We start from the raw sequence: 24049 nt of genomic DNA, 5'->3' as shown, positions 1-24049 counted from the left end.
GTTCATGTTCGGGAGGTGCAGGTCCTCCATCTCCTGTGTGGGTAGAGTCAAGAAGAGGGGATGTAATAGATTGAGATGTTGTCAGATGATGTTGTGATGTGTTGTGAGGACATCTGGAGAGGTGGAGGTGTGAGCTGGAGAGGGATGAAGGTTTGCCTCAGCAAGAGAGTTCCATGAGTGGGAATGAGAGGAACCCAGGTGGAGCAGTGAGTCTACAGGGAGTGGAGATGAAGAAGGTGGAGGAGCTGAAGTACAGAGGGTCAACAGTCCAGAGCGATGGAGAGGGTGGGGAAATGTGTGAGATGCCCTCAACAGAGGAGGTCATCTACTGAAACCTCTCACATTGATAAATAACACTGCGGTCCAAAGCCAGATGTTCTTCAGGAGTGCGTCTGGGACTGGTGGTCCTGAGGCATGGAAGCGGTTGCTTGTGTTTTCCTTCTCAGCTCCCCCACGGTAATGTTCTTCTCTGACTTGAAGCGTCTTGATGTTCATGTAAGTTTCAGCAGGATCAGCCTGGACCTGTGGCTTTGTCTTCACCTCAAACCTCCAGCGCATCAGCAGATACCATTCCTCGAGAGGTCTCCTCTTCTTCAGGTAGACACGAACAAGGTTTATCCATCCATCTGTCAGGTCCCTCATTAGAAGCTCCCCGGTCTACCTGTTGATGCCAGTGATGATGCTAATATGCTAATGAATGTGTTTGTATTGATAATATTGATCAAAGTATGACATTTATAGCTGATTAGGAGTCCACCGATGCTTGTGGAGGATCTGCTTGCTGCTCTTTCTAGCGGGGATGCAGCAAAGTTGGTTAAGACACTTAGCTAACATGCTAATTTACCAATCTATAATCTATGTATTATATATGTTATAAAGGTGTGATAGTGGCTGCGTTCCAGTGTTGTTCCCTGCTCCGTTGCTGCTGCATGAATAAGACATGGCCTGAAAATGTGTTCCCTCTACTGCAAATACACCTGAATGTTTCATGTGCGGGTCAGCAGATCATCTGCTGCAGGTGGAGAACCTCCAGGCCCACCTGCTGCCCGCACCAAAGCTGCACCAACAGGTGCTTTACCTCCAACCGAGAAAGGTGGAGGTGACATGAAAGTCCCAAAACATAGTCCTCACAAAAAACTCTTTCAGTTATACACACACACACCTTACCTTCACCCGTTCCAACCTGCTAGCTCCTCCACCTTCTCCAGCTCCGTTCCCCGAAGCCTCACAGTTCCTCTTGGGTATCTTCAACTCTGGACCACATCTCAGACCTTGCAGGAGCAGAGGTTTCCTCCACAAGCAGGTCATGAATGGAACATCAGCACCAAAGGGGGACCTTCAGGCTTCATCACATCTCCATGTGATGTCATTAAATATAGATGCTAATGATAGTATGCGCTTCCTGTCCACGACTCTGCAGTACCGCCCCTGACCACTAGGGGGCCGAAGAAAGGAGGAGTCAGTTAACACAGGAAATATAAAAGAAAAAAAGAAAAAGATTCATTTTTGAAAATGGTTTTTCCAGCTTGTCACACACACACACCCACACACACACACACATACACACTGCCGCTGGGGGGTGTTTTAAAAGCACATTATGTAAATGGAGCGGGGGGGGGGGGGGTTGCTGGTGTTTGAACCCTGAGGCTCGACTTATTGATCGCTGATAGCAACCATTGACTGGTGCTGGAGACCTGTCACTGATTGGAATGTGAGTGGATGTGTGTGTGTGTGTGTGTGTGTGTGTGTGTTGCTTTTTTTACAAAACATGTTCCATCGATTTTGCCAACACGCACGGCTTTTCAGGCCGACACGTGGGAAAACACCTTGGTCTGCACTGAAGGTCACCTGAAGGTCACCTGACCATCCCTGTCCAAACACCATGTTCTCTCCATGTTCTCCAGCCTGGGATGTCCGGATGTTCCTCAGTTTCTCCTCACCTTCCAAACGCCCATGGATATCGGCCTCACCTACATAAATAAACATGGGATCCCCAGCCTCCGTGCACGTCACCGTGCACATAACGAAGTCTCATTCGTATGACTCAGCGCTGTCGGCGCTGCTGGCTCAGGTCAGGCAAGATGTTCTCCAGGAGATGGAGACAACGGAGGATGATTAGAAACATGAGTCAGCCATGACGGTTCCTGGGGAAAAGAAAAAGTTCTCATATTCTAGTGTTTTCTGTTTTCACAGGGGAGGAAAACACCCGCAGAGAAATGCAGATTTCATATTGATCTAGACAACATCCGTGTTCGTGCTTCGTCCTCGAAGGTCACTGGGGGCGGAGCCTATCACAGGTATCACTGAGGGGGCGGGGCTTGACCGGGACCGCTTAGCTGTCAATCACCATTTTTTTTTTCGGAAACGATAAATTATCCGGGCAGAAGTTCTGGTGTTCTCCATGTTCCTCCGTCTGGGTTCTCCTCATGTTCTACATCTTCTTCCCACCTTCCTTAAACAGAGGTCCGGTTCATTGCGGACTGGACTGGATGTGATTGACAGCCGACCAGCCCGACGTGAGCTCCGCCTCCAGCCCGATGGGATTGGCTCCGAGCCTGAGGCAGCGTGGCGATTGGATAAATCGAGGGTGAGTTTAGGAAAAAGGTCGGGAGTTCTCCTTTCTTCTCGACCGAAACCACCGGACGCCGCCGTGAATCTTCTTTTTATAAACGACCATTTCCACCCGAACAGCCGTGGAATTGGAAACTCCTAAGTTTGCCGAAAACCTCTGGCAATGTTTTTTCCGTCGTCACGTCCCGTCTGAGTTTGTATTTCCCAGCCGGGTCCAGGGAGGCGGGGGATCCCGGCCCCTGGAGCTTCAGTGCGAAAGGCTCTTAAAACAGATCATTGATTTTAATCCACCCCTGATGTCTCTCTAACAAGGCTGGCTTTTACAGTTTATCACATCAAATGTGAGTGACGGCTGCACTTTCTACCTCCCTCTACATGTATTTCATTCATTAGTGATTTAACCCCAAACTCACTAGTCTTTTTAACGCTTTTTAGATTAACTTTGCAAAATCGCTTCTTCCTCACTGCCGTGCTTGGATTGCCTTTTCCTGATTTTCAGGTAATTTCTCACTGATTTACTCGCGCGCCTCTTTTTGCACGATTGTGGAAACGATGGCGGTTAGCATGGTAGCATGGTAGCAACCACACAGTCATGCATTCGTTTTCCGCGCCGGTCCATCACTGGGACACACCGTTGTAGCGTAGCAGCAGTCGTGCATACTCGTTGTTTACGTCCATCATCGCCGTGTTCTACTCTTGTCACACTTTTTTCAGTTAGCTCACCTCAGCACGGCTCCCAAAAAGATTAAAAGCGCTAGTGGCGAAAAGAATGACGGTGGATCTGAAGAAGGAAATAATAGCTAAACGTGAGAGTGCTGTAGCATTTCGACACGGGGAAGTCAACCATCTGTACGATCCTGAAGGACAAAGATGCGCTAAAGACGGCTAATGAGGCTAAAAGGGGGCGATGTTAACAAAACAAAGGTCTGACGTCTTAGAAGTAGTTGAAAAGTTTTTGTTAATCTGGATGATTAAAAGACAGCTAGCCGGAGATAGCATTAGCGAGGGTGTCATATGTAAGAAGGCTTTACTTTTGCTGATTTATTGAAGGATACGCCGAGAACAAGTGCTAGCAAGAAGTGAAAGAGCACCAAAACAGTAACAATTAAGGTTATCCTTAATTTCTGTCTGTATTTTGCCACAAAGAACAAAACAGTGCAAGATGATTTTTGTGTTGGAGAACGGATCAATGGGGTTTACATTGATTTCAAAGGGAAACAAACAGAACGAATTAAACTGGTGAGCTGAGGTTGTACCGTACAACCATCCACATTATGTGGTGACGTTCAACCATTCAACCTGTCATTCAGATCTCACGTAAACCAACCGTCCTCAACCTCTTTTGTACCAGGGAACAGTTTTATGGGGGTCTGTGGTGCCATTAAGGAACGCCAGGTATACACATGTGGTCTGCAATAGTAATTATATAGTATAATCCTATACATTATACACAAACAGAGGATAATAAAGGATGGTATTTCACTAAACAATGAACTTATATAAATCATATTACAAAAAAATCCTTCACAAGGGGCTTATTGACAGCATGCAATATGCTGATTAGCTTAACACAACAGTGTTATTACAACTATTACAAGTTAACATAACGTTAGCATTCAACTTTGACATTAAACTCACCTTCTGTCATATTATTATTATTGTTATTACAATATTTTAATACCTGCTCTTATCCTTGTTTGTTCCAGCCCACACACATCCTGCCTATTTTTGTTTATTCATTTTATTCATTGCTATTTATTTTTGTCATTCTATTTATGTTGTTGTTTAGTTCTGGTTGTGTATTTTTCACCCTCGCTGTTCCCAATATCCCTGATATTGTTGTTGTCGTTGTTGTTATTGTTGTCTGCTATCTATTTATTTGTGGATGTCTTGCTATCTTCTGTCCTCTGCCTTTCTATTTATATACATATTTATAATTATTTTCGACATTATAACTGTTACGCTGCTGTGACAAAGGAATTTCCCCTGTGGGAATAAACACCGTTTATCTTATCTTATCTTAAATACACCAAGGAAACCAGGTGAAAAACCCAATAGGCCTCTGCTGCATCTAAAAGGAAAAAAAATAGCTTTTACGGTATCGTACACAAGTGAGACGTGCTGGAATAACCGTGGCGCATTCAGGAGTGTAGGATCGATGAGAACTTACCGACAAACACCAACTGAATGGGATCATTTCGACAACAGTGAAATACGCAGAAAGAAACTCACATAAAGAGACAAACAACCGTTCACTCGTTCATTGCACAACAAGATGCACTCAATGCTTTACTTGCAACATTGATCATAGTTATATATCATGTTTACAATACCTATTAGTTGTCAATACATAGACAATAAACACTTGGAATCTTTAATTTACATGCAATATGCACATATGCACCCTGTCACACACACACCATTGAGCGACACACAACCATTCACCCTCTCATCTACAAGCATTCGCTCATTCATTTCTATTCACACACAACTGTTCACGCTGTCATTCACAGCAACTTCTCCCAGATTTAGTGATGTTGGGTCACTGGGAAAGCGAGCGGGAGTTGCAGTTGTAATTGTGATTATAGTTGTGGTTGGAACTGCAATTGTAGTTGTAATTACAATTGTGATTGTTCTTGTAATTGTGTTGTAGTTGGAATTTTAGTTGCTGTTGTCGTTGTAATTGTGGTTGTGGTTGTGGTTTTAATTGTAGTTGCGGTTGTAGTTGTAATTGCAATAGTGGTTGCTGTTGTTGTAATTGTTGTTGTAATTGAAATTGTGGTTGTTCTTGTAATTGAAGTTGTAGTTGTGGTTGGAATTGTGTTGTAGTAGGAATTTTAGCTGTTGTTGTAGTCATAATTGTAGTTGTGGTTTTAATTGTAGTTGCGGTTGTAGTTGTAATTGCAATTATGGTTGCTGTTGTAATTGTAATTTAAATTGTGGTTGTTCTTGTAATTGTAGTTGTAGTTGTGGTTGGAATTGTGTTGTAGTAGGAATTTTAGTTGCTGTTGTAGTCGTAATTGTAGTTGCGGTTGTTGTTGTAATTGCAATTTTGGTTGTACTTGTAATTGCAGTTGTAGTTGTAATTGCAATTGCTGTTGTTGTTGTAATTGTAGTTGTGGTTTGAATTGTGTTGTAGTTGTAATTGTAGTAATGGTTGCTATTGTGGTTGTAGTCATAATGGTAGTTGTAATTGTTGTTGTGGTTGGAACTGCGGTTGTAGTTGTAACTGCAGTTGTAACTGGGGGTTGCTGTTGTAATTGTAGATGTAGTTTTGGTTGGAATTCTGTTTTAGTTGTAACGGTAGTTATGGTTGTTGTTGTAATTGTAGTTGTAGTAGTAATTGTAGCTGTGGTTGGAATCTTGCTTATAGCTGTAGTTGGGACTGTGGTTGCAGTTGTAATTGCAATTGTGGTTGCGGTTGTAATTGCAATTGTGGTTGTCATTGTAATTGGAGTTGTGGTTGCAATTGTGTTGTAGTTGAAGTTGTAGTTGGAATTGTAATTGCAGTTGTAGTTGGAATTGTAATTGCAGTTGTAGTTGGAATTGTGGTTGGAATCGCAATTGTGGCTGTAGTTGTGGTTGATGTTGTACTTGTAGTTGTAGTAGCAATTGTCTTTGGGGTTGTAATTGTGTCGTTGTTGTAATTGTGGCTGTAGTTGTAATTGTGGCTGTAGTTGTAATTGTGGTTGTAGTTCTAGTTGTAATTATAGTTGTAAATTACACTTGTAGTAGTAGCGGTGGTGGTAAGGGGAGGGGAACCTCAGCCCGGGTCCGGCGATGCGGCTCTAGATGACGGGAAGAAGAAGTCCCGTCCGTCCGTCCCGACCTCCGATCCCCGCGGACGACCTACAACTGCTCCCACTCTCCGTTTCCGTGTCCTTCCCCCTCCGCGGCGTCTCCCGGCCGTGCGGCGGAGGGTCGGGGGGTGTGTTGTCGGCCGGGGGGGGCGGCCGCAGACGCCGCATTCCTTCCGGGTCGAGCGGCGGAGGCGGAGGCGGAGGAGGAGGGAGGGATGAGCGGTGATGCGGTGATGCTGCTCCGCGCATCAGTCCTCCGGCCGGAGGTCCGCGGCACAATCCCGGGCGAATCACACCGCGTAGCGCCGCGCTCAACGCTCCTTCCGTATGAACGTCTTCAACCGCTAGCGCCGCCTTCCTCTTCCCCCCTCCCCCCGGAGCCATTCTGGACGTTTATACGCAGGTTGTTTTGTTTATTTTTTTAATGATAAATAAACAAAAAGGGTTTAGCCTCGACCCCGCGGAGAAGAGGACCCGTCCCCCGTCCCCCGCCCCCCCCCCCCCCCTCCGCGCTCCGCGTCCTGTCGCTAGCCTGCTAAGCTAGCTTAGCCCGCTAACTTAGCCGTGATACTTTTCCACCGTGTCGTCTACTTTAGTCGCCCCGCAAATCTTAGCTAGCCTGCGGGTTCCTGCGCCGCCGTGGGCCGGGGTCCCCACCCCCGTCACTTCAGGTAAGCCAAAAAGCCATTCATTATTATTCGCCGCCGTTTCCCCCATCTCGCCTCCCTCTCCGCCCCGGCCGGTGTACGCGGTAGCTCCCGGTAGACAGGCGCCCTGTAGCCGGGGATGCGGTGCCGTCCAGCCCCGCCGAGCCACCCGGAGCGTCCGGGGGAAAAGAGCCGATATCCACGCAGGAAACTTCCCCGAAGTGAGCTATCGGTGTTGGGGGGAAAAGGGGAACGAGGTGGGGGGTTACTACCAGAGTGACGTTTTCCTCCCATGCGTCATTATTTAACTTAAAACACAAAAATATCAAAATGTACCAGTGATACATTATCTCCTGTGCTGGTCCGTAGACCTTCTGTGGCTGCTGGTGTGTCTTGGTAGAGGTCAGATGTTTGCTCAGTGTGATGGAGAACACACACACACACACACACACACACACACACACACACACGTCTCAAGGGAATGGAGGTTAACACACCTCATGTAACTCCGACACCCTGAGACCTTTAAATATTTATCTATTATATATGTGGAGTTTGACCCTGAGGAAGAGCAGCAGTGGTTGCTGAGAGAGCGTTTGGATTAACGCCGCTGTAATTATCTCGACAGATAGGAGAGTGGAATCGCTGTCAGTCCTGCAGGAGCCGGCCAGGCGAAGCACAGCTGATGGAGATGTTGCGTTGACAGGGAACCAGCAGATTAATTTGATGTGTTTCTCATAGGGAGGGAGAGAGAGCGGGTGTTATTTAACGCCAGCCTGCGTATGGATACATATACGTGTGTGTGTGTGTGTGTGTGAATATTTTGCCGGAGGGTGATTGTTTCGCTTTGTGACCTGCAGCAGGATCCCATGGTGCCGGAGCACGAGCTGATAAGCCCCTGATCCAGTTCTTAAACACGAGTATCTGCGCGTCGCAGCCGAACCACTCAAACTTTATCAGCGTCGGCTTCAGACGCTCGCAAAACGCTCCGGTTGCAGGTTTGGAAGGAACTGATTAGGCCGGCGTGTCCTTCTGGAGCCTCGCAGGTGGTATTTACTTGACTCCCGCTGCCGAGAGACGCTTTTCTGACGATTACTTTATGAAGGCCGGGAAATAATGGTACAAATTTGAACCCAGTTGATGCTCGGGCTCTTTAGCGTACCAGTTCACTGGAAATGGAAGTTTGTTCATCGCCGTGGAGTTCTCGAGAGCACTCGAGCGAGGCAAACAGCACAATTTGTTTAAAAAAAAAAAATTCGGCCAAATACTTTTCTATGTTGATCGTGCAGAGTTGTTGTGTTGCCGTGGCGATGCAAAGGTTGTTTTTTTTTTTTTTTTTTGTTCGATCGCAGTGTTCCAGAACCCGTCGTGTTGAATCAGAACATGGTGATGTGAGTGATGACAATACACCTAATTAAACTCCCAAGATATAATAATTTGAAGAATGTTTGATGCATGTTGACAACTAAAGTTGACTTCACTTTGAAGCTGAAATGAAATGTGTATCTCTAAACTCCAGCTCAGTTTTATCCAACCCCCAGCCTCAGTACTTTGTGGAGCATCTTTAAGCTTTCATAACTTCTAGCAAACATTTTGGGTCAATCCTGACAAGCCTCTTAGACGTCTCCATCAGAAGCTCGACCCGTCCTTCTCGTGCAAAAGCCTCCAGCTCTGTGGTGTTTTAGGGCTTCCGGGGTGCAACCGCCGCCTGTAAATCCCACCAAGGATTTTAAATCTGGTCACTGAGAACGCCGCCCCGGGATCTTTTTGGAGGTCAGCGATTTGTTGGAAAGTCCAAGTGATCACCAGGGTTTAATTTGTCAATTTGTCACGGCCTGGTGTTTCTGAGAACCCATGACGCTAGACTGCATCATTAAGATTGCCGGCGAAGACGAACAGGCCCGCGTCCCTGGAGACGGTGTCCTTCTGGTCATCCGCCCGGCCTTCTGCACGCCAGGCATACCACCGCTCCATTGATTCAAACTCTTCCAGCTTCTCTTCCAAGTGTCTCTTGGTGTATTCCAGTGGACTTTTGATGTTCCTTGTGGTCGAGAGAGGAGTGTGTGGAGTCCAGCCATGAAGACCCCGTACAATGAGCCCGGATCTCATTGTTGTTCTCATTCTCCCTGCGGTTTTTCTTGGAGTGTTGATTTATTTTGGAAACCTTCTTACATCTAAGGGCCTTCAGGTATGCTGAAATGATCTCCTCTCCCAGATTTTCTTAAAGCTCCTTTGTCTTTTCTCATGATTGCTGCTCACCTTGAATCCTTCTCTCCGTGGGTGAGGCTGGTAAATGACGCATCCTAAAGGAGTTCCCAAAGGCTTAGCTCAACAATTATCAGAAAGCTTGAAAAAATCCATTATTACACAGGATTGAATAATTGTGACCTGTCTTAGCAAAATATACAGCAACACACAAATTGTCTATTCTCTATGTTGGTTTTACGTATCACCCAACTCCCAAAGAAGAAGTCGTCCAAAGCAGAGTCTTGCTCTTTTAATATCTTTGAAGGCCTTGAGTGTTGCACGGCATGAACCCTTAAGTAATGAAACCCGATTTCTGCGTTGAATGACCCTTTTAAATAAACATTTCATGTCGACAACCATGCGCAAAGACAGGATGGGGGCCCGGGTCGAGGCCGTATTTTTCCAAAAAGTGTCGACAAAACCCCGCAATACATATTCGTGCACGGTCAGTACAAGTTTTGTTAATCAAAGGACCACATTACTTCAAAAGATTTAACACAAACAAGATCGGCAACCGTGCCCTGTTTGAGTAACGATAGCCTTGGCGTGCGTGCGCGCACACACACACACACAAACACACACACAGGAGACACAGTCTGTCATTAGCAATAAGTGAAAGTCCAAAAAAGCAGTGGGGAATTGAATGGTTTAACAAGGTGCTGAGTGTTTTGAATCTGGAGCAGCGTCTGCATGTGTCCTGCTGCCGTGATGTGACTTCTGCAGCTCATTAGATCCACTCTTACCAACGCAATTAGCTATCAAAAGACGTATTTTTCTCTTTTTTTTGGATCTACGGGCGCTAGTGAGGCGGTCGGGTGGGTGTCACCGAAGCGTCCCTCACCTGCGCCCATTGTGTGTCACGTCTGGGACCCGGCCTCCCAGCTGTATATCCGAACTTAGCCCCGTGTTAACGGCACGACTCTCCAGCATTGGGAGGAAATGAATCATGTTCCTCGTTTCAAGGCTGTGCAGTCGACATGATGTGTTTCCTGTGGTTTGTGTGTGTGTGTGTGTGTGTTCGGGCCTCGGCAGCTCAGCCTGCAAGTCCGAGTGTTTTACGGACTAAACAATTCACCAAGAAAATGAACTGCAGATTAATTGATGGTGAAAATAAAAGTGAGTTGCAACCTTGAAAATTGATTTTGTGTGCGCATGTGAGGAGTGTGTGTCACCGTAGTTTTTACACGGGCCTTAAAATGGACAGATCACAGAAATACCGCACCCGTATGTGTGCTCGCCTGTATTTTACAGATACACGCAGATCGTAAACATAGTTTAAACAATGCCTGGTGTCATCATGAGGTTTGCACACAAGAGCTTATTCAGGTTCCCCTTTCCCATCAATACAACTTCCCCTGTGTCTGACACACAGCTCAACCATCACCGCTAATATCGCCACCTCGTCCGGCGGCACGGCACATATTCAAGTGTTGAGTCCAACTTTATCACAATATTCTAATTTTCTGAGACCGTCCTGTATGTAGTGGTCTGATAAGATTATTTGGTAAAAGGAGGGGCCTCCTGAGACACTGCAGTTATGTCTCGCCTCTGCTCTCCCGAAAAGCACCCAACAAACAGTTCTGGAATATTAATAATCTCATCCTTATACAACCCCTTAAAGAAACCTACATTTCCTTTGAAAAGGTCATACGTTTTTTTGAAAAGGACTATTTTCACATCATTTACAACCGTCGTACGCGTGTGTATATGTAAGTTCACACATGGCCACACGCACACACGTGTTTCCTTGAAGGGGACTTAAACACCCTATAAATATGTTTCTCCTTGCATTTTAGAATTATCTCAGTATTTTCCTAAACATTGATTTGTCGGTGTATTAAGGCTAAAGTGCACAACATCAGAGTATATCTGACATGCACTGTGTGTGTGTGTGTGTGTGTGTGTGTGTTTCTGCTTGTTATGGATGGTGGTTTTGGTGCACGTATCGCTGAGAGCGGCTGAAACAATAGCCCTATTCTGGCTCGTGTCTCCGGAGGGATGCAGCAGCGTTTGGTGTTCCCGGCACTCTGTATGCCAGCAAGTCTTGAGTCAGGATTGAGTTTCCAGAGCCACCTGGAGCCCCGAGCACAGGAATGCCATTGTTCGCCCTTCTGGACCACGGCTGCATCGGCCCCACATGTATTCTTACATATACGAAAACACACCCGTGCGCGTACGTACGCTTACGCGGAGTTACGCAAGATGCGCTCGCGGTCACCCTGTCATCGCTTGTATAGACCGAGTCCCCGTCTCCTTCCCCGCTGTTCAAGTTGCAACCCTGTGTAATCCTGGGTCATGGTTCTGCACTCCATCAACAGGGGACCCTTCGCCGCAGCCGACCCAGATGGCTGCGCTAACGCTCCCGTCCGCCGCAACGCGGCTCGGCGGTGAGAAATAACCGCGGTCGCGCCGAGGGGTCCCCGAGTTTCTTCCCCGCAGTTGTGGCCCAGGCCGGGCGAATTGTTTGGGAGCAGACGTTAATAACCAGAGGAGAACTCTGACCCCGGCGGCGAGAGGAGGAAGCGGCTGGGATTAAGAGTCCGGAGCCTACGCGGGAATACGTGGCGTGGATTTAACACGGTGAGAACCGGTCAGATGTGAAATGAGCAGCGGCTGAAAATGAGGAAAAAAAAGCACAAGTTAATTAGCCCGGTATCAAAGCGGCACAATTTTTCAAGATATAAAGTGGGGAAAAAAAAAAAATCAAGGCCGGTGCGTCGGGTCACCTCACGGCTACGGCGACAGCGCTGCTAAAACCACCATCAGGGCTCGGAGCATAATGTCTGGAATTTATGTCAAGGTATTATTTTGAAGTGCGGACGGCGCTGGTATGTATGTCATTATAAGCTTTCCCATGAAATTTCAATATCATTTATGAAGGTTAAAAGACTGGCATTACATCACCGTGACAGTTATGACTCTTTCTATTAGCTGTATCAGTGTGATATATGCGTCCCACAGTGTGGAGGTGTTTCAGTCTTATAGTGTAAAAACTGCAGAAGGGGGGAAAAAAAAAAAAAAACGCTCCGATGAGCCTGTCCTGCTCCTCGCCCGACCCGAGCGCTAATCGCTCACCAGACGTCCGAGATCGTCCGAAAGACAGCGGCGGTCGCGGCGTCGTCGTGTGTAACCTCACCCGCGCCTCCCCTCTGCCCCCCACCCATCGCACGTGCGAAGCGCCTGAAACTCCGTTTCGATCCACCAGCCGGTGAGACGTCCCGCTGGCTTTGTGTCGTTCTGTGTAAACAAGCAAGTCGGCGCGACGGCGTCGCAGCGTCTCGGTGACTTTGGTCCGGCAATGAAATGAGGTGTGTTTTCGCACGAAGCGTTTCGGGCCGATGGTTGTGTTTCGTGCTAACGGGACCCTAGCGATCATTAAGGTGTCGTCGGTATAAAAGACAATATCGCCCTTTGTGAATTTCTGTCATTGATTCCCTTCACCTGTTTCTTTTTAAGGATTTAATTTGTAGCCGGGAGCCTCTGATTAGGCGAACACAGGCGATTCGGAGTGTGGATGTTTGACTACGTTTCTGAATCGACCGCAATTCCTGGAATGAGATGAAATCAGATCGGCGCGGTCCAGAATAAGAAGCCGTAGTCACACTGTTAGCCGTCGCCGCCTGCCAAGAACTTAGCAGTCCATACTTGCGCTCTGAAACGGCTCGCCTATTTTGGGGTTCGCGTCGGGAAAATCGTCAGAATGCGAGAAGCAGCTCCGTCATATGAAGGAATCTGTGGGGAAAAAAAAAAAAACGCCAGCTTTTTAATTTTTTTCTGATTCCGGTTCCTCGAACACGCTCGGGCCTTGGCTGGACTTTGCGCTGGAGCTCAAGACAAAGCTGGCTATTTTAAGACGCATCGCTCGCCGAAGCAGCGTCCTCTCATTCGCAACGCGCAGCGGTGACTTCATGTGTAACTTTCGTTGCCGGACGCCTCGCTTATTGACGCGCACCACAATCGTATTGTTGCCGCGTTTCCTGTGAGCCCCCGGCTCCATTGTGCACATCATTATTGCACAAATTAGAGCGTCTCCGTTGCGAGACAATGAAGACGAGGACGCGCTCGCCCGGCGCTGGGTTACAAAGCCCCGAGTCCCGGGTGGCGGCGGATAATAAACCCGGCGTCTGACACATGGCTCTGTTTTCCTGGGCTGATAAAAATATTATGAGAGTGAAACATCTTGGATGATTCGGTTTGTTTAGAGCAGCGTCAGTGTTGTTTTTATTTTGTAATTATTATGATTAGACCCCGCAGAGGACCCGGCCTGCGGCAGAAGTGCCGCGGCTACCTGCTTATCCACAACAAGGATGCTTACGGTCTTGGCAGAAGAGCGGCGTCGGTTGTTGTCGCGTCCATTTGCATACCGAGTGCCGAAATGGAGACGCAGTCAGAAGCGGCCACCAGAGACGCGCCGTCGGACTGATGCATCGGCTCGCTGAGGCGCCGGTCGATGCGTCGGATCGGTAACCTGGCAACTAGGCAACTTTGGGTTTCAGTCTGAAGGTCACCTTCCTCATTCAGTCCACGAGGAGGAGGACCGGCCCGGAGAACTGTTTACTCGGACTTCTGACGGCGTTAGCAGCGTTAGCATTTTGTCGGGTAACCGTCTCTGTTTCTGGTCGGTTGTTCCCTCACAAGTTTCATCCACATCCCAGATCCGTCTTTTCAATCTTTAAATATCTTCCCGTCGTCGGTCCGCTCGACCGACTGACGAAAGCGGCGTTACGCAACGGCTTGGGGTCAGCTCCGGTGCGTGCGGCTCCCCTGGGGTTCCTCCAGCCTCGTGCCAAACAGCCATTTGTTTTGTCGTTGATCAAGATCCACAACAAATGACCTCCAGTGTGTGAGAAAACGTCCTCCTCCCAACCCCCCCTCTTCCTCTGCTGCCATCATTTATCATCTGTTTTCTCCTGGGCTTCATCTTGTGGAATTTCTCATGAATGCAACATACAGTGAAAAATGTGATTTTTTTTTTTTTTTTTTTTTGTGGTGAAGCTGTTTGCTTTGTTTTTCTTGTATGCTCTGAATCCACGCTAATCTCGGCGCCGGAGAAAAAAAAAAAAACAACCTTTCTCGATTCCGTCATTGTTGTGAAAGCAGCTAATAGATAGATAATGCAGGCGCACCTGACGGAGTCGTATCAATCCCGAGCCCGGACCGACCACTTCTGCCTCGCGTCGGCCGGCGGCCGGCGCCGGACGCAGATAAATTCAGGAGGTCGAGCAGATCCAGATAACGACGCGGCCGCTCATCCTCGCAGTCGAAGCCGCCTACCCCGAGGTCACTCCGCGGCGGATTACTCCGGATGTTGATAGCCTGTTTAGCTACATCAGATAGCGGAGGCTTTAAATGGCCGATCCTCAGACAACGTGAGAAAAACAGAAAACAGAAAGGGATGTGAGAAGAAGAGGAGAGGATGGCCACGGGCGGCGTTTAGCAGCCCCGCCGCCCCCTTTGAAGTCGCTCGGTTTCAGTCGTGTGTGTGTGTGTGTGTGTGTGGGCGGGTGTGTGCTTACTAAAGCGTGTGTGTTCGCTGGCTTTGCAGCGGGTCACATTAGGGATAGAGTTGCATGGAAGTGGGTCAGCCAGCGCCACCAGGGAGCCTCTGCCCGCTCGCTGCTCCCTCTCCCCGGCTCCGGCCGACCTGAGGCCAACGCAAACACGCAGAAGTTCACCGCCGCCGCGAGTGTGTTTCCGCCGTGGAAGTGTCTCGACAATCACAGGCCGCGCGCCCGCTCCGCCGCGCAAACACGGCCGTTTGTCATTCATTGACTCGGCGTCCCCGAACCCCCTGCGCCGCCCTTTGACCCCTCGCGAATGGCCGCCCAGGACGCGGAGTCATTGTAAAGCCGCGGCGAGCTAGATAAGCTAAGCTACTCGCGGTATGTTTAGCCTCCACCGGCCTCTCTGGGTGACTCACACTCTGTCACACAATCAGCTGGATGGACACGATGTTTCTGCCGGCATGATGTTCAGAAAATAGGATTTAGCCCGGGATTCATCCGAGGCTTTACTCCATCTGCGAGCCGCAGACTCCTGGTTCTCCTCTGACAAGGAATCATGGCTCTATTTTGGTCTCCGGTTTGCCGCCTCACATCTGGGATTGTTGAGTTGAGATGAATTAAGGTGAGTGAGGTAAAAGGCGGCCGGCGACGTACCGGCTCGCGAAAAGAAACGCCTCCGTCAGTCGCGCAGCTCTGAAAGGATTTGTCCCGATAGTGAAATAGGAGGCGCCGCGTCCACGCAGACATTCTTGTGTCCTTTCATATCTGCTTCTTATCAGGCCCGGCAAAGGCTGTCCGTTTCCCCCTCTGTGCCACGACAGGCCCGGAACACGGGCACGGATTCCAAGCGCTAAACACAAATACTAGGATTTAGTCTCTTCGGCTCAGCGTCCCGACGGTCCTGTCAGAAGATTTGAGGATGAACTTCCCGGGACTGACGCAGCCGCGATGTATGTCCGTCCTTCGACGTTCAAGCTAATGCCCCGACAGTAGCCGCGCTCGAGCCTCTGCACGTAAAACAATAAAACTGTTATTTTAACCGGGAATCGTCAGCTTTCCGGCCGCTGCCATCAAACCCAAGGCTTGTTGCTCACCATCATTGAGTAAAACTGTGTTTTGTGAGTGTTGAGAAGTACCGTGGACGTCGTCGTCGCACTCCAGTCCGCGGCGACACTCCCATAATTCCCCGCTCTGCGAGTGTGTGTGTGTGTGTGTGCGTGTGTCATTTTGCCGTCCGTATGTTGCTCACAGCATCTGTTTCAGCCTGAGATATGACCCGACAGGAAAAGACATAGTTTCCATGGTGACAGCCTTGCTCCTTGCACCCCCCCCCCCCCCCCCAAACACACACATACCCGCTCTCACACACCCGCGATCACAGGAAGTGAAATATGCCCGATTTCTGCTGACTTGTGTAGAAACAACACTGCAACACGCACACACACACACACATAACACACACAAGGATGTCCGTCTTTACTCTGGAAAAATTGGTAGTGTTTTTTTTTTTTTTTTTTTAAAGATTACCCCGCGCTCCCAATTTGTTGCGATGAATTCATCGCGGTCCGGAGCGCCGCAAACAGGAAAGAAATAAAAAAGAGGTCTTGTCCAATTATAAACAGGAAGATGCTCCCGCGGGGGAAGAGTCAGAGCTGTTGTTATGCAAACTAGTTGCTCCACCTCCAGCATTACCAGCTGCCTCGGTCCTTCAGATCCTTAATATTCCTCGCCGCCCCGCCGGGGGGGTCCATCAGGATGTCATTCAGATCTCCCAGGCTCCTCGCGCCGAGGCGTGCGAAATCAGAGCCGCGAGCGTAAATTGAAGAATGGTCGTCGAAGGCGGCGGACCGGCGGCGCAAGCGTCGCCTCGTCTTTCAGGTAGAAAGTCCTGACCTTGGTGGTCTTTTCTGCGGTTAGCTGCGGTGAAGGAGATGAACAGTACCTGCTAGCGGTTGGAGATATTTGAACCTGTTTGTACGGCGGTCGTGATGACGTGATACCGACATCTTTTTTTTTTTTTTTTTTTTTTTTTTTTTTTTGAAACCTGCTCCTGGCGGCGACGAACGTCAACAAAACAGGCTTAATTATGTAAGATGCTGTAAATCGAAGAGCCGTACAGTCTGGTCTCGGAGGGTCTCCACCCTGTGAACACAGAGACGCATAAGCGAGAGAAAATACAAGAACACAGCTGTGGGGGGGTTTGTTTTGTTTCTGTCGGTGTAAACACACACGAACCACAGTCGGCGTCTCGGGGAATTTCTCCCGTCTTTTAAATTAATAAAACAAGGACAGAACTCCCCGTTTCTCACAGGAAAACTCAAACAAGATCCAGCCTGTGCCTCAACAGTTCATCCAAGACAATCCTCGCACCCATCCGCTGTTCACGGCTGTCGTAAACAGATTATAATCCAGGGATACGACGCGATTTGCTTTCAGGAATTTACAAACACAATGCGATGCGACGAACGCTCCGCGCCATGTTTACTCCGATTAAGATATCACTTGGAAAGCGACGCCCCCAGAACCCAAGAAGGGATTGTCTGGAATCAACCAGGAAGTCTGAAATTTTGAAAAACCCCTTGACAAATCGGCCCCCAGCAAACAAACAGCAACAAATCAAAACCGGAGAACTGGAAATCACTCCAAAATCTCAACTGAGAAATTACAGAGAAACTTTTTTTTTCCCCTCCTTTAGTAGTTTTTTAGTTCTGATAACTTAAGAACCCGCTGGGATGAGAAGAGAGACTAAGTCCGACTAAGTTGGCAGGGTGAGATTTGAAGATGATTGACCAGAACTCGGTGAATCGTTGGGCCTTGTTGTTTTTATGAAGGAAACGAGGTGTTCTTGTTTACCGTTTTTTTAAACATGTCGTACCTTGCATGAGGTTGGACAGAATGAATGACATGACCCTAAAATATCAAACAGACCTGTGTCCTTGTCCAATAATCAAGAACTCACTTCTGCTCAGGTTACCAATGGAAACAGGTGAATTACGCAAACGTGCTAAACAACACGTCACCCTAGAGCAGGGGTGTCAAACTCATTTCTCATGGCGGCCACATTCGGCCAAGGTAGATGTCAAGTGGGCCGGACCGTTAGAATAATGGCATACTCAGCAATAAATAACCAAAATATCATGTCTTTCCTCTGTTTTGGTGTAAAGAAGTACAAGAACATTAGGAAAATCTTGGAATTTCATGAACAATCCCTTTACAAAACATTTCATGAAACACCTCATGTTTCCTTCGACAAAAGTGAAATTTACTTCTATCATTCACATGTTTGCATTGCAATCACGTGATCATGCGATCCCGCTGATTGTACAAAGGCACAAAACTTTAACAAGTAATTGGTATTGAAAAATATAGTAATGCGCTTTAAGATTAAATGAGACTTATAAAGAAAGGGATTTTTAAACCATTTACACATGTGTATATAAAATCTGAATTGAATCCCTGCCTACATCCTACAAACCAAAAAGAGTGCTATTAAATGAGTAAGGATGAAAGTGTTCACCTGTCCTGTAAATGTGTAAACTTCATCCATGAAACATGCAAACACATACAACACATACTGAAAATGTATGGAGTTGCATGAAAATTGAATTCCACCATACTCGTTTGTAGTGAAGCTGGTGACTAACTTTAAATTGCACATTTTCGCTAGCAAGTAGCTAGCTGGCTTTTACCGCTGCTTCGCTGATTTCTCAGCTATAGGTGAAAGTGGACGCTGTTTCCTCAGACCAGCCAGTTATTCGTTGATCTTATCTCTTCTCAGTTGTCTTTGCAAGCTGTCATATTTTTCGCTCTGATGGGTCTCGTAGCGGCGCCGTATATTATACTCTTTAAATACCAAAACTTGTTGCAAACACGCCAAGCATGAAGGTTTCCCATGCGTCTCCGTAAATGAATAGGACGTAGTCCGTTTTTCTTTGACAATTCTACACTCTTTAACTACTTTTCTCTATTTTGATAACGACATTTTGGCTAATGAGGGCGTAGCAGGGAGGTGGAGAACAGGGTAGAAAAAACGTCATAACAAGCAGCAGGTGGTACATTGATAACGTCTGCTGATTGGTCCGTCTCAGTGATGCAGATTGCCGTCTACTCTGACCAAAATAGTGCGCATCCTAGCAGAAAATTCTTGAGTTGCATCTAATTAAAAAAAATAAATCCTTGTCTTTTATGCATTTTTTTCACTTTCAAAATTATCCTGCGGGCCCGGTTGAACCCCTTTGCGGGCCGGTTCCGGCCCGCGGGCCGTATGTTTGACACCCCTGCCCTAGAGGGCATGACAGAATTCCTCCTCTTGCTTTTACCAAAGACATGGTCTTCTTCTGCTCCTTCCCCGGTCGCCTCGGAGCATACCACGCGCTACAGCTACGTTTGCGGTCCATATGCGGATTTAATATTTGCCGTAAATGAGCCTTATGGTGGCCCAGTTTGGGGTCATTGTGCGACACATACTGATGGTCCTCCCACCGGGGGGGTCGGATACCTTATTTTGCTGGTGCAACCTGACCCGGCTCATGGGGTTTTGCATTAATGTGACCTTGCGTCGCTACAGTTTTGCTATCGATAGTGTTCCGTCGATGCCGTTTCATCAATACTGTTTTGTGAGTCGTCCTCTCAGCGAGCCCCCCGCCGTTGACCCGTTATTATCAGGACGTCCGTGTGAGGATCAGCGGTTTGGTCAGGACCAACGGTGGCGGCTCTGCTGCTGAGGAAACCCACTACCTAGGGAGAGGTTCACAGGGCCTTTCCAGGCAACACAACTTAACACACCGTAACTTGGCCGCCGCTTCCACTGAGCTGCTAAATCACAGAAAGCCCAGGGGGGGATTTTTAGAGATTTGTGACTCAATTCTCTAGACTCTCAACCGAAAAGTGAGTCCTCTTCGGAACTGGTTTAGGGCTCTCAGAGGTTCTTTTCAAACCCCGTGCCTTCACTCTGCCGGTCAAAAGGAGGGAGGGGGGTTACTCAGTTGTGGAGACAAAAACCCGCCATCAGCTGAGGGTTGCTTCTAATGGCACAGAAAACAATCAGGGGGAAGACACAGTTGGAGACAAACGCGTTATTAAACGTCCGATCGCTCGTCATCTTTTCCCGGCTGATGTGCCCTCAAGCGTCTGCCTCCGGTGCAGACGGCAAAGAGGGATGTATGGTCACACAGCGTCTCAATCAGGCCGGGGAAGTGGATGGTGAGGCGCAGCTTCCAGTAAGCAGGAACGTATTGTTGTTGGTGCAGATAGGCCTCTGGAACCAGTGCTTCCATCAGCGTGTGCAAATATGTTCTGAATGATCCGACGCCGAATCTACGGGAACATGCTTCGCCGTCAGTCCGGGTGATTTTTTTTTTTTTTTTTTTTTTTTTTTGTAATTCTGAGTGACCGTGGTGACGAAAACCCCCAATCCCGTAATTTGATCGAACCTCGAGTCAAAGCGCCTGATGAGCCGACGTACAAACCCAGTAGAAGGTTCATCCCGAACTCCCGCAGCCGCTGGATTGTCCTTCATTAAACGGTGAAATGACGCGAATGAGCCTCTCCGAACAAATAAAGACGTTGGACACATTTAACCGATTTAACAAGCCCTCCCTCACGGCCTGTGGGCCCCCCACTCCATTGACAGCTTGTATAATCAGATGCTCGCCAAGTTTGTCACCTGATTAGTGAAATTAGAATTCAGCACCAACCCAAAAGCTGCTCCCTGAACATTTTCTGCACACACACACACACACACACACCCATGTCGATTGTGTCTGTTTTTCCAACCTGAGCTTCACAACCTGCCTGAACTCATTAGGTTTGTTTTGGCCCAATCCCGATTCCTCATTGGGCCCGACGCCGATCCGCGGCAAGGGACACCTCTAATCCAAGGGAGCTGGAAGTTGTGTCAGTTTCCTGCAGAACTGGTCGAGGTTTATTTAACCGGACGTGCAATTTAGCCTTATTTTGGGGCCCGTTAAACGGTTCTGCTTCTCTAACGGAACGATTCCGCCAAAGTCACGTTCCTCGTGTTTTCTATCACCGGAAAAACAAACCCAGAAATCTGCGGACTGCGCGGTAATACTCCAGAAAACACGGCGCTCTTTCAAATTAGACAGGCTGCATTTGTGTGTTTTGAATTGTAACATGTTTTTTTTTTGTTTTTTGTTTTTTTGGCTTGAACAGTCACTCAGCTGTTTTAGCTTATTTATTTATTTTAAAAGGAAACAAAACTGACTGTGTTACCCCCCCCCCCCCACACACACACACACACACACACAGCATGCCGCGCCACTTTAAAAGAAATGCAATTAGAGAAGCTAATTATTTTGAGGGCTGTGTGGGACGTTTGTGGCACCAGCCGTATGCCGCTGAAAATGCTCTGGAAAAGGGGGGGGGGGGTCTCTGTCAAAGCACCGAAACAGAAAACAAAAAAAACCCTCTGTTCTCAGTCGAGTAAATGAAATTGTTTTGATTTGACCCGTTAAGCTTTATGACGCTGTTGTCGTTATATACCTCCTTTATGATCCCTTGAAGGTGTGTGTCGGATTCACATTCGTCTTCGGGTCTGTCAGCCTTTGCTGTGTTGCAAAGATGCAGCTGGAATCCAGGAGATGGAAGATAATTCAACTGTAATTTTTAGTTCGCAGGGGAAAGCTAAGACCTAGCTGTATTTCCCGGACGACATTGGCGATGGGGGCAAAATCCACGTTATCGACATCGACAGTGGCCTTATCTAGCTAACCAGATATTCACTTTCACAACGAGGCTGCATGTTTTTATCCAACCACTGACTGTATCCAGCTAACCAGCTAGCCACTTTCACACCAGGCTATATGTTTCAAGTTAACCACTGGCTGTTTGTAGCTAACAAGGTAGCCACTTTCACAATGGGCAGCACATTTCGAGCTAACCACTGGCTGTATCCAGGTAACCAGCTAGTCACTTTCATACAAGAATGTATGTTTTAACCAACCACTGGCTGTATCTAGCTAACAAGGTAGCTCCATTCACACAAGCCTCTGCAGTTTTTAGCAAACCACTGGCAGTAGATAGCCACTTCCAGACAAGTATTTTTGTTCTTAGCCAACCACTGGCTGTTTCCAGGTAACCAGCTAGTCACTTTCATACAAGAATGTATGTTTTAGCTAACCACTGGCTGATCTAGCTAACCAGGTAGCTGCATTCACACCAGGTTCTATGGTTTTTAGCAAACCACTGGCAGTAGGTAGCCACTTCCATACAAAAATATATGTTTTTAGCCAACCATTGGCTGTATCCAGCTAACCAGCTAGCCACTTTCATACAAGAATGAATGTTTTTAGCTAACCACTGGCTGTATCCAGCTAACCAGCTAGCCACTTTTATATGTTTTTAACCAACCACTGGCTGTATCCAGGTAACCAGCTAGCCACTTTTATATGTTTTTAGCCAACCACTGGCTGTATCTAGCTAACCAGCTAGTCACGTTCACACAAGAACGTATGTTTTTAGCTGACCACTGCCTGTATGTAGCTAACCAGGTAGCTGCAGTCACCCCACGTTGTATGTTTTTCGTTTCCATGGCGTCCAGGAGGGGCTGTCCGTCTCCCAGCTCCGATCCCAATGCAGCTCCGGGGTAGATGGGGGTGTAACAACCGGCATTAAGTTTCTGTGCAGCCTGTCTGGGGCCGAGGGGGGAGCTCACAGCCGGGGGGCCGGCTGTCCCGATCCGGCTAGCGCGGCGGCTCCCGGCCAGAGCCAGGGCCAGCGGGGGGATATAAAACCCAAGAACAAATCTCGTCCTCCACACGTCACGAAGACACCCTGCTGATTTTGGAAAACTGAACTGAATCTGCACGGCGAAGGGAGGGAGAGAGTGTGTGTGAGTGTGTGTAATGTCATCCCTGTCGGGCCTGTTGATACAGAGGCCTGCGACTTTGTTTCCCGCCGTAAACAGGAAGCAGTTATCATCCCCTCTGCAGCGCTTCCCTTACATCTGTAACCTTTTTTTTGTGACTCCCTTCACAGAACACCGTTTCCCCTCTTCCTGCGGCCCGCCGTGTTTTCATACTGTATATCTAGAAAGCGACAGCTCCTAAGAGGTAAACAGCCTTCTCTCACGAGCCCTTTCATCCAGAAGAAACGGGACATGGCGGGACGTCCAGCCGGCCGCTCACCTATTTTCTCCCGGCGCTCTCTATTCCTGGCATCCCCTGTTTTTTCCGTCGCTGGCTTCCCGTGGAAAGTCTTCGGCCGCGGCACGCTCAAAGTCGCCGCCGTTGTCGTCTTTAGCCGCCGTCCCCTCCCGGTCTAGATTTAGCAGCAGTGTGTGCCTGCAGTGCCCCGGGGGGGGGGGGGGGGCCCCCCGTGGGGTTTTCCTCTCCGTGAGGTGTTTGACAGGACGGGGAGGTGACACGGAGAGAGCCGTCGGGTTTGTTTTTGCTAAAAAAAAAAACAAAACAACCGGAGACGGCGCGGCGGGCCTCCCTCCGTCGCAGCATACGCCGCTAGCACAGAAAAACAACCCTCCGGCCGAGAGCCAAGGCAACACGCGTGCAGCACATCTTGCTCAGGAGCAGCGGCGTCTGGAGAAAGCCAAGGGTGTTCTCCGGCGGGGGTTTAGTCATGCCGCTCACGCCGAGCCCGGACCACCGATTCCTTTGTTAGCACTTTTTCAAGCCGAGCTCGCGCCGCCCCTTCCAGAGCGTCCGGAACAAAAGGTCTCTCAGCGCTCCTCGCTCTAAGCCACCGAACACGCTAACTTTTCTTCTCCCGCGTTGCGAAAGCCGACTTGTTGAGTCACCCCACCTCTGCCGGCGGACTCTTGGACCGCTTTCAGGGATTACGTCGCCACGGACGCAGTGGAAAAGGAGGCCCGCGTGGGAGCCGGAGCTTTTCGGGGGTTAATAGCAGGGAGTGTTCCTGCAGGGATCGAGAGATAGAAGCGGCGGGGCGGGATATGAGGGCCCCGGCCTTTTTGGCCGCCGAGACGCATTCTGTTCTCGGCTTCTCAGCGAGTCACAGCTGGAGGGAGCGGACGCCAGCGGAGGCGGAGCGGGGAGGGAGCGTGAGGAAACATTTCTATTCCACATCTAGGCCAGGACGCGACACACCGCTTTGTTTTGTTCTTCACCGTCAACTTTATTGTTAATACGCGGGGACCCCCACGGTGCAGGGGCCAAGTGATGAAGATGAAAAGACGACAAGATGAAGGCCAAAAACGTTTTTTCTTACCGAGCCTTTACTTCTGGGTTGTTTTTTCCGGGAGGCGGAAGATGGGGAGTTTCATCTTCGGGAGGGAGGAGGATGG

The 24049-nt window shown here is 48.5% G+C and overlaps 1 protein-coding gene and 1 long non-coding RNA gene across 3 annotated transcripts in view; one reads left to right on the top strand and one right to left on the bottom strand.

Moving 5' to 3' along the window:
• The first annotated feature begins 6587 nt into the window (after positions 1-6587).
• Positions 6588-24049, top strand: part of galnt1 (UDP-N-acetyl-alpha-D-galactosamine:polypeptide N-acetylgalactosaminyltransferase 1) — a 50993-nt gene continuing 33531 nt past the window's right edge. The window contains exon 1 of one of the 2 annotated variants that reach the window (XM_086155364.1): positions 6588-7042. The gene's annotated coding sequence lies outside the window, so the exon portion shown is untranslated. Of the gene's footprint in view, positions 7043-11656; positions 11846-24049 lie in introns of those variants that run through there. The other variant, XM_086155366.1, reaches the window with a different exon arrangement.
• Positions 10036-23514, bottom strand: LOC147229743 (uncharacterized). The gene is made up of 3 exons (XR_015106822.1): positions 22917-23514; positions 21274-21357; positions 10036-16911 (listed from the first exon to the last, which is right to left on the bottom strand). It is a non-coding gene; the product is annotated as an uncharacterized LOC147229743 (long non-coding RNA).

This window comes from Fistularia commersonii, chromosome 11 (assembly GCF_037954325.1).
Source record: "Fistularia commersonii isolate RoL2024-O1a breed Wild chromosome 11, RoL_Fcom_v1.0, whole genome shotgun sequence".
Taxonomy (NCBI): domain Eukaryota; kingdom Metazoa; phylum Chordata; class Actinopteri; order Syngnathiformes; family Fistulariidae; genus Fistularia; species Fistularia commersonii.
Note: the sequence above shows the minus strand (reverse complement) of the source record. Positions and strands in the feature narration are given on the sequence as shown.